This window comes from Maylandia zebra, linkage group LG3 (genome assembly GCF_041146795.1).
Source record: "Maylandia zebra isolate NMK-2024a linkage group LG3, Mzebra_GT3a, whole genome shotgun sequence".
In the NCBI taxonomy this organism is placed as follows: Eukaryota; Metazoa; Chordata; class Actinopteri; order Cichliformes; family Cichlidae; genus Maylandia; species Maylandia zebra.
Genome location: NC_135169.1, coordinates 54397140 through 54405784, shown reverse-complemented (window position 1 = coordinate 54405784; position 8645 = coordinate 54397140). Strand labels below are relative to the sequence as shown.

The window sequence follows — 8645 nt, the reverse complement described above, 5'->3', positions numbered from 1 at the left end:
TGCACGCTTTTGCCTGTTTTCTTTAATGAGGTGCACAATCTGCTCTCGGCTCTGAGCAAACTTGATTCCCCAGCCCTCATTAATAATTTTTATGTCCGGCTGGCGCTGTTGTCTGTCTTCCAGCTCTTTATTTTGGGCTTCCATTCGTCTACATTTGTCCTCCAGTTGAAGTTTCTCTTCTTCAATTTGTTGCATTTTTTTCTGGAGAAGGTAGTTTTCCTTCCTACTCTCCTCTAACGCCCTTTGGAAGGATGAGACGCCATTTGGGGAAATTGGCCGGCCACGCCAGGAAGGAGAGGCGGCGTAATCTTTTTGAATTGGTTGTTTTTTTCTTGGAAACATGTTGGAGTTTCTATACGATGACTTTGAAGAGCTTGTGGTGAACGTTTTGTAGGCTGCAAACACAGATGCTGCTGAAACGAACTAAAACTTGCTGTTTCTCACCCCTACTTAAGGAAAAACATCAAAGGACTTAAGATTCTTAAGATCTATGACATCATCACTCCCTAAGCCAATGAGATTGTCACAAGACATTTTGGAATGGGGTATTTTTTTTTAAACTGTTTTCAAACTTAACTTAAAATTTCAGTGTTTCCTGGTTGTGGACTATTGGTTAGTCCAGCCGATTAAGAAATTAATTGTCACAAACATCACTAATATTATATAACAGACGACAGAAAACAAGACAGTTTTTTTTCTACGCAATAGAGGTATAATAAAAGTTTTTTTAATTATCCTACTTTTTATAAAAGAGAACATTTATTGAAGAATATGTATTTAATTAAAAAACTCTGTTCATCTAAAGCAAGGGTCAGCAACCTTTAAGACCCAAAGAGCCAAAGAGCCATAATTGGCCTATCTGGGGTTGAAAGGCTCGATAAATGCACGGCGTTTCGCCGGGTACACCGGCTTCCGCGAGTGTGACGCTTATTTTGAGCGATGAAAAAATAACAAAATATAATTTTATTTGTATATTGCAAAATCACAATAATCTTCCAATTTAGAACTACAAGTTAAAAAAAGAACTAACATAAATAAAATACACTTCAGCTAATTTATTTCCCCAAACCACGCGGAGCCGCACTATAAGGACTAAAGAGCCGCAGGTTGCCGACCCCTGATCTAAAGGGTTTAACAAAAAGGGGGAGCTTCCTGCTGGAAATTGAAATGTCCCCATGTCCCCACTGGGCGATCGTGGCTCAAGAGTTAGGAGTTCGCCTTGTAATCGAGCCCCGGCTTGGACAGTCTCGGTCGTTGTGTCCTTGGGCAAGACACTTCACCCGGCAAGACACTTCACCCGTTGCCTACTGGTGGTGGTCAGAGGGCCTGGTGGCGCCCCAGGGTGGCTGTAGCTACATCACCAGTGTGTGAATGTGTGTGTGAATGGGTGGATGACTGAACGTGGGTGCTTAACTAGTTAAAAGAAACAAACAAACATCTGTCTCTTATTTTTTATGTCACACAGGAAAGAAGCTTCAATGTCTGATGAGAAGACATTAATTTGTTGGTGTTTGTGGTGTTTGGTGCAGTTTTCTTGTTCTCTGGCTTGTTGTTTATTTACAGTGGAGATGAAGATCTCTAACAAGTTGATTTGTTCACATTTGCGCATTTTTAAGAGGAATGTGTTTTTTGAGTTTGTACACTATATGCATGTAAGGCAACCGTTTCCTTTTTCTGTATTTTTGTGTGCTGCTCTTTTAACAAAAGGGGAACAAAAGACATTTAAATCGACCTCAGATGATTTGTTTAAATTTTTACAAGGTCTTACTGAGGTGATGCAAAGTGAAACATGCTTCTTTTTTGGTAATGTGCTGGAAAAGCTTGAAAATTGACCTTGAATGTGCTTAAAAAGTGCTTGAATTTGACCCTAAAAATGTGTATGAACCCTGCATATATTGCAGTATTTACATTTTATAGTAGGAATTTCATGGCAACAGCTAATCTTTATTTTATTTACTGGGAAATGAAATGCTGCCAATTCACAAAGCTGTGCTTCAGCTGCACTTCCTGTTGTAGACTTGTGATGCACACAGGCTCTGTTCCAGCACTCAGCATGTTCTTCCTTATTTGCTCCACCAGGGGGAGCTCCTAAACTATGACATCCTGATAGGAGTGAATCAGGGAGAGGGGCTGAAGTTTGTGGACGACAGTGAGGACAACGACGGCATCTCAGCTGCGGCGTTCGACTACACCATCTCCAGCTTTGTTGACAACCTCTACGGCTACCCAGAGGGTGAGGACGCCACCTCTGTACACTGCCACTTTTTCAGTTATTCCATTTTACAGCCTCCTCTCACTTAACTGCATTTTGCAGCAGCATCAGGTTTTGTCTCATTAGGAGCCGCGTTTGTTGATTTGTTCGTTTTTTTCTGTTTGCTGTATTCATTAAAATAAACGGATAATCGTCAAAATGACAAATGTGGACAATTATCAAAGCTTACATTACAATTCTGACAGCTTGAGTTCACATGAATTTTCAAAAGAATATAAAAAGCTGTGAAAGTGCTTTAAGCGTTTAAAACATGCGAGTAAAGAATGGAATCAGTAACATGTGAGCCCAGTGAAGTGCATCAAACAAGACAAGCGTGCTAAAGAGAGCCACTCATCCACATCACGGCGTGTCTGCGCCTTAACCTTTGAGGCTCTGTGGGCAGTAATGCTATCATCCCCCAGGTAGTGGGCTCCCAATCTCAGTGTCGGTGTTTCTGACAGATCGGCCTGCGAACCCCTCACAGCCGGACCACAGTCACAGTACAGACATGTTTGGATAATGCAGTCATGCTTCCTCTCTGCTGCCTGTCACTCCTTCTGTTATCAGAAAGAGTTTTTTTTCCTCTCTAGATTTCTCACTCACTTCCTGTTTACGGACCACCAGTGGGTGGCACCAGCTGTGGCCACTGCCAAACTCCATGCTGAGTTTCAGTCCCCAGTTTACTTTTACACGTTCTACCACCACTGCCACACCGAGACGCGGCCCGAGTGCCGACGCCGCGCACGGAGACGAGATACCTTACGTGTTCGGCGTACCGATGATCGGTGCCACGGACCTGTTCCCGTGCAACTTCTCCAAGAACGATGTGATGCTGAGCGCTGTGGTCATGACTTACTGGACTAACTTCGCAAAGACTGGGTAGGCCTCATGTCACAGTAGTGTAAACTGTACACGTTACTGTATGTTCTCTGACAGCCTTCTAGTCATGTTGAATACTTGAATCTAGGTTGCTAGTTTAATTTCCGTGTGGCTTTGAAGAATTGAACATACTGGTTCACCAAAAGCATCCAGATCCCAGAGCAGCCGGTTGGTCTTAGATAGTTTAAAGGTTGCACAGAGAATGGGCCTCCTGTCTGTATTCAGTGTATTGATGCCACATGTTACTTATAATGGAGACTGAATATAACTTTGAACTGAAACGTTTAACCTTTATGCTCCACCAGGGACCCCAACCTGCCCGTCCCTCAGGACACCGAGTTCATTCATACCAAGCCCAACCGCTTCGAGGAGGTCATCTGGACCAAGTTCAACTGGAAGGACAAGCAGTACCTTCACATCGGTTTGAAACCTCGTGTCAGAGACAACTACAGAGCTAACAAAGTGGCCTTTTGGCTGGAATTAGTCCCTCATCTTCACAGCCTGCACGACGTGCTCTTTCCCACCACTACGCGCTCCCCCGCAGGCCGTGACCCCGGCACCATGAGGCCCAGAAACAACGTTCCTCGAACCACTCGTCATCCTTACCCTACCTTCCCATCAGATCCTGAGCCCGAGGGCTCAGAGCGCCCGCCCCAGGACCTCTTTCCCGGAGACACCCGCGACTACTCCACCGAACTGAGCGTGACAGTTGCAGTTGGAGCGTCGCTCTTCTTCCTCAACATCCTGGCCTTCGCCGCCCTTTACTACAAGCGTGACAAGCGGCACGAGATGCGCCGGCACCGGCTGTCCCCTCAGCGGGGCGGCCCCGCCAACGACCTGGCTCACAGGCAGGAGGAGGAGATCATGTCCCTGCAGATGAAGGACTGGGAGCACGACGCTCACCACGACATGGAGCCCCTGCGACCCCACGACATCCTGCGGCCCGCCTGCCCTCCCGACTACACCCTGGCGCTGCGCCGCGCCCCCGACAACGTGTCGCTGATGACGCCATACACCATCACCGTGATCCCCAGCACCATCACCAGCATGCAGCCTCTTCACGCCTTCAACACATACCCCTCCACCGGCCACAACAACACCCTGCCCCACCCCCACTCCACCACCAGGGTATAGTAGGGACAGGCCCGACACAGCGCCACCTAGGGACCAGGAACACTGGCTCTGCTTCCGCTCTGGAAGGGAGGCCTCTAGACGTGGGCCTTCGTTCTGTCCTCTTATTCTCTTCTTTCTCCAAAAGCAACTACACCTGCTGCGTCATGTGCTGTGAAACTTGGCAGCTCCCTCCACTGGTGGCATGTGGAGGTGCAACTGAAGTGTCCAGCAGCAGATGAGCAGTTTGGGGTGGGTGACTCAGATCTTTCAAAGATACTGTTTTCAAAGACGGTCTGCTGTTTCCAGGCTCAAGACGTCCAACATTTGTCAAAGGGACGAATGCTCTCTCGCTCCTCGCTGTTTTCTCTTTTTTACGTTGGCGTCATCTCTTTTTCCATCTCCTGTGTGTTATGTGCACATTATGCTTCTCTTTTCTACATCCGTGTTTTATTACTGCTCTCTTCCTCTCATTTGACACGCCTCCCTCCTGCTCTTCTCTAAAAATTCCCGATCTGCTGAGCAGTCTGGAGGCGGGAGGCGTACACTAAACATATAACCATGAAAACACTGATATCTTTCATTCGACCAGCATTTTTAGGTGCCAAGTAAGTACTGCTGTGTTTCATTTCTCATCGAGGGAGAAGAAAAACGAAAGAAAAATAGAGTTTCGCTATTTACCGTCAACTAACAGAGTTCTGTCATGTTCTCATGACAAAGTGCCAAACTGGCCTCAGTCGTGATTTTCTTTCTTCCATCTTCTCTCTTTTTGTTGTTTTGTTTGAAGCATTTGTTAAATTGATGTTTTTTATTGTGTGGAAAGAATTTTTCTGAAAATATAGATATAGAGAAATGATATTATATATAGTTCTATATAAAATGTGTACAAAGGAGAAAGTATATAAAAGGGTTTTCTCAGTGGGGGATATATGCATGAATCATTTTTAAAGACGCGGGGAAAAGGACACTGTACCTGTCGATGCACGTTTCCCAAAATCTAAACGAGTCATATCGCTCCATGTTTGCTACTTTTGGTTTTTGGTTTTCTCCCGCAGAGTAAGAGCATCGCAGGAGCATCGCAGGAGCATCGCAGGAGCATCGCAGGAGCATCGCAGGAGCATCGCAGGAGCATTGCAGGAGCTCCTGAAGTCAAACGACGCCTCCCAGCACTCATTTATTAAAACGGAGTCGATGCCAAAAGTCTTAAACGTTAGAATCAAAGCAACAGCTGTGAACTCAGTCATGGTGTCATGTGCAGCCTCCATCTTACTGTCACTACTTTTTCATTTTAGGGTACGTGAGGTAAAGCGTCCGTCGATGTAGCTTGATTGTACAAAATTATTTTTCTACGTTATTAACAAAACAGAGCAGAGACTGATGCTGCTCCTGTCTGACCCCCTTATGTCTGCCACATGTGTATTCTGACTTCATATCATCACTGCTCCCTCCCTCCTCCTCTCTCCATCCTACACCGCCTTTGTTATTTAACACCGACCCCCCCCCCCCAAACTGATAATCAGACAAATTCCCAAACAGCTGACTTCACTGTGTCGACACCGTTCCTGACTATTTCTGACCTCAGCTCAGCTCTGCTATTATCCTCACATTAAGGGTTCGTTCACCTGCCTGCAGATGATCTGTGAGCTCGTCGGTTGTAAATTAAACTCTAAGCACACTGAGGGTAACCGGGAGGCGTTCAGGGCCTGCAGTGCAGAGCTGCAACATGAAAAAAAGGGATGGGGGCTCAGATCTCCTGAACAGGGTGGAAACAACACGGTGGGTTTGTGCTGTTTGTGATTCCTGCTCCGTCACTCTGGTGGAGACGACTGCAGCTCAGCAGCGCTCCCTGCTGATCCTCTGATGAAGATGTCAACAGTATGTAAACTGAGCTGATGTGCTGCTGTTTGAGCCCACGTGGTAGCGTACGTCCAGTATGGGAGAACTTAGTCACCGGTGCTGTCTTTGCTTGTGCTCTAGCTTTAGCCTGTTTGATTGTTTGTTTTCTATTTTATTACTGCCTAAAAGGGGAGGTGGGGGAAACACATGCCTGACTTCTCCTGTCAGAGGTTTTGTAAGCTCACTGGAAGGGAAACGTGCACAAAGTAAATCATAAAACAACTGAGTGGGGCTGTGCTGCAGGTGGATCAGTGCTGTGGACAGTAGCTGTGGAAAAGAGACTGGACAAAGACTCTCAGCCTTAAATACAGGACAGAGGATGATCCGATCATCTTTCAGCTAACAGTGTCGAGCAGAAGGACGGCCGGCTGATGCGTCCGTACGAACCCTTTTGTACTCACTCCTGTGTATAAGGAGGTGGCGAGGGGTTGTGTAGTTAACCTCAGTGATAGGTTTGTAGCATAAACCTATTCGTTGGAACGTTAAGGACAATTTAATTACATAGCAAAGCAAGACACGAGTAGGCAAAGTTCTTCATGTTTCCCGTGCACGGGAGAGAACCGGACAAACGCCGTTCCTTCGCTTCACCCCAGTTGCTCTCGTCCGCTCCCCCGTAACACTGCTCTTTTATTGAGGTTACATGAATATACATATGACGTTCATTAACATATGACGTCTACATACAAACAAAGAGTACGTTGCCTGTGCGTGCGTGCGTGTGTGTGTGTGTGTGTGTGTGTGTGTGTGTGTGTGTGTGTGTGTGTGTGTGTGTGTGTGTGTGTGTGTGTGCGTGCGTGCGTGCGTGCGTGCGTGCGTGTGTGTGTGTGTGGTGGGGGGGGGGGTCAGAGTGTGACCCCATAAAGACTTCCCTAAACCTGCTGGTCTGGAAGTCCAGCAGTTCATCTAAACAAAAGGCACTTAGCCTAAATCAGATATAGATACATTTATCCTAAATGAACAGAGGGAGTGACTTTAAGTCTGATTTCAGACTATGTCAGTATTAGTTAAGCCAAGAGTCGGGCAAAAGCTTTATGACCCGGAAAGTTCTAATTCCCACAACATATTGTTGGATTAGTAAGCAAAACTTTTCTGTGATGAAGATTTTTGGGGTTGTTGTTTTAGTGATGGGTTCATTCTGTCAGTTAGCTTTGGCTTGTTTTCTTATTTCAATAGAGGGAGTTTTACTAAACATGGACATGTCGAGGAGCGGCTCATTATTTCTGTAACAGTGCACTTAGAGAAAACTGTCAGGTGTCGCCCCCTTTGGTGATGATGTTTTGTGCTCTGATGAGCTAATAATCAGCTCTCTTTTCCTCCTTCTTTGTTCTAAGCAGGCCTGCAAGATTGAATTAACAGCGCTGTAAAACATTGTTGTGAGAGCAAATATAAGGTGAGCTTTTCCAGATTACAATGGGCTGAGGGAAAGGTCACCTGTGGGAACCTGCCAGTTCCTGTCTAAAGGATTGCAGCGAGTCAATCCAGTCCAAGATCATAAAGAACTCTTTTTCTAAAAACAAAAGAAAGAACAAATAAATGAGCTCATATTGATGAGGGTGGAGACTCTGATGCTTTGCGCGTGAGGCTCCACTTGTCTGCTGTGCAGCCATGACAAAGACTGGACCAGCGTTAGGATGAGTAGATGTTGACAAACAATTCACGACGCCGGTAAGAAAAGGGTGGACGCTTTGCTTTTGGCAGGAGCACAAGAGAGAGAGGGAGACCGAAAGGTTCACATGAGAGTGGAGCTGCAGACTCCACCCTTGGGCGGCTAATTTTGGGTTGCTGATGTTTGCTTTAAGAAAATGTTTTATTGACTGGGTTTAGATGATGGTGTCACATTATATTGTTGGGAAAATGCCAAATGCTGAAGGGGAGAAAATGTTTGATATTACTGATGTTACCATTAACCAAAGCAGGCCACTGTAGAAGTCAATGACATTTTATAGAAGGAAAACAGAACCAAAGCCAAATGTAGGAGTTATATAGGGGATTGGTGGACTTGTCACATCCCAAATCCAGTTATGGAACAACAAACACTGGTCCAAGGGAAAGGGCAGGTGATACGAGGTGGTGCTGGAGGGAAACGAGCAAAGTAAAGACAGCAAACCTATTTTGGTTCGATTTGATAAAGTCAAATTAAAAGAAGTACCATGACACTCAGAGGATCAACGTGAAACTAAAACATACGCACATTTTGTATGAAGCACATGACTGATAACTGTTGTGTTTTAAGTTTAGTTTCTTATAGCACAGAGTGGATCACAGTGAGGGAAGGACAGGGGGGGAACTGAGTTTAAATGTGAAGTTGATGCTAATATACAGGTTTTGTTTCTAGGTCGTTCTGGGGATGCAGGCTCTGGGTGGAGCCAGGAGCTGAAAAGATCGAACATGATAATTAAACTGATTTTATTATTTAAACACAGGTTTGCAGGCCCGGAGCAAATATACTCGAGAGGAGAATCGCTGAGGTTTTCTGAGAAATGATCTGATGAACCTTTTTCTTTTAATT

The 8645-nt window shown here is 45.6% G+C and overlaps 1 pseudogene; it reads left to right on the top strand.

The window, feature by feature from the left end:
* The first annotated feature begins 340 nt into the window (after window positions 1-340).
* Window positions 341-4542, top strand: LOC112431487 (neuroligin-2-like; annotated as a pseudogene).
* The last annotated feature ends 4103 nt before the right edge of the window (window positions 4543-8645 follow it).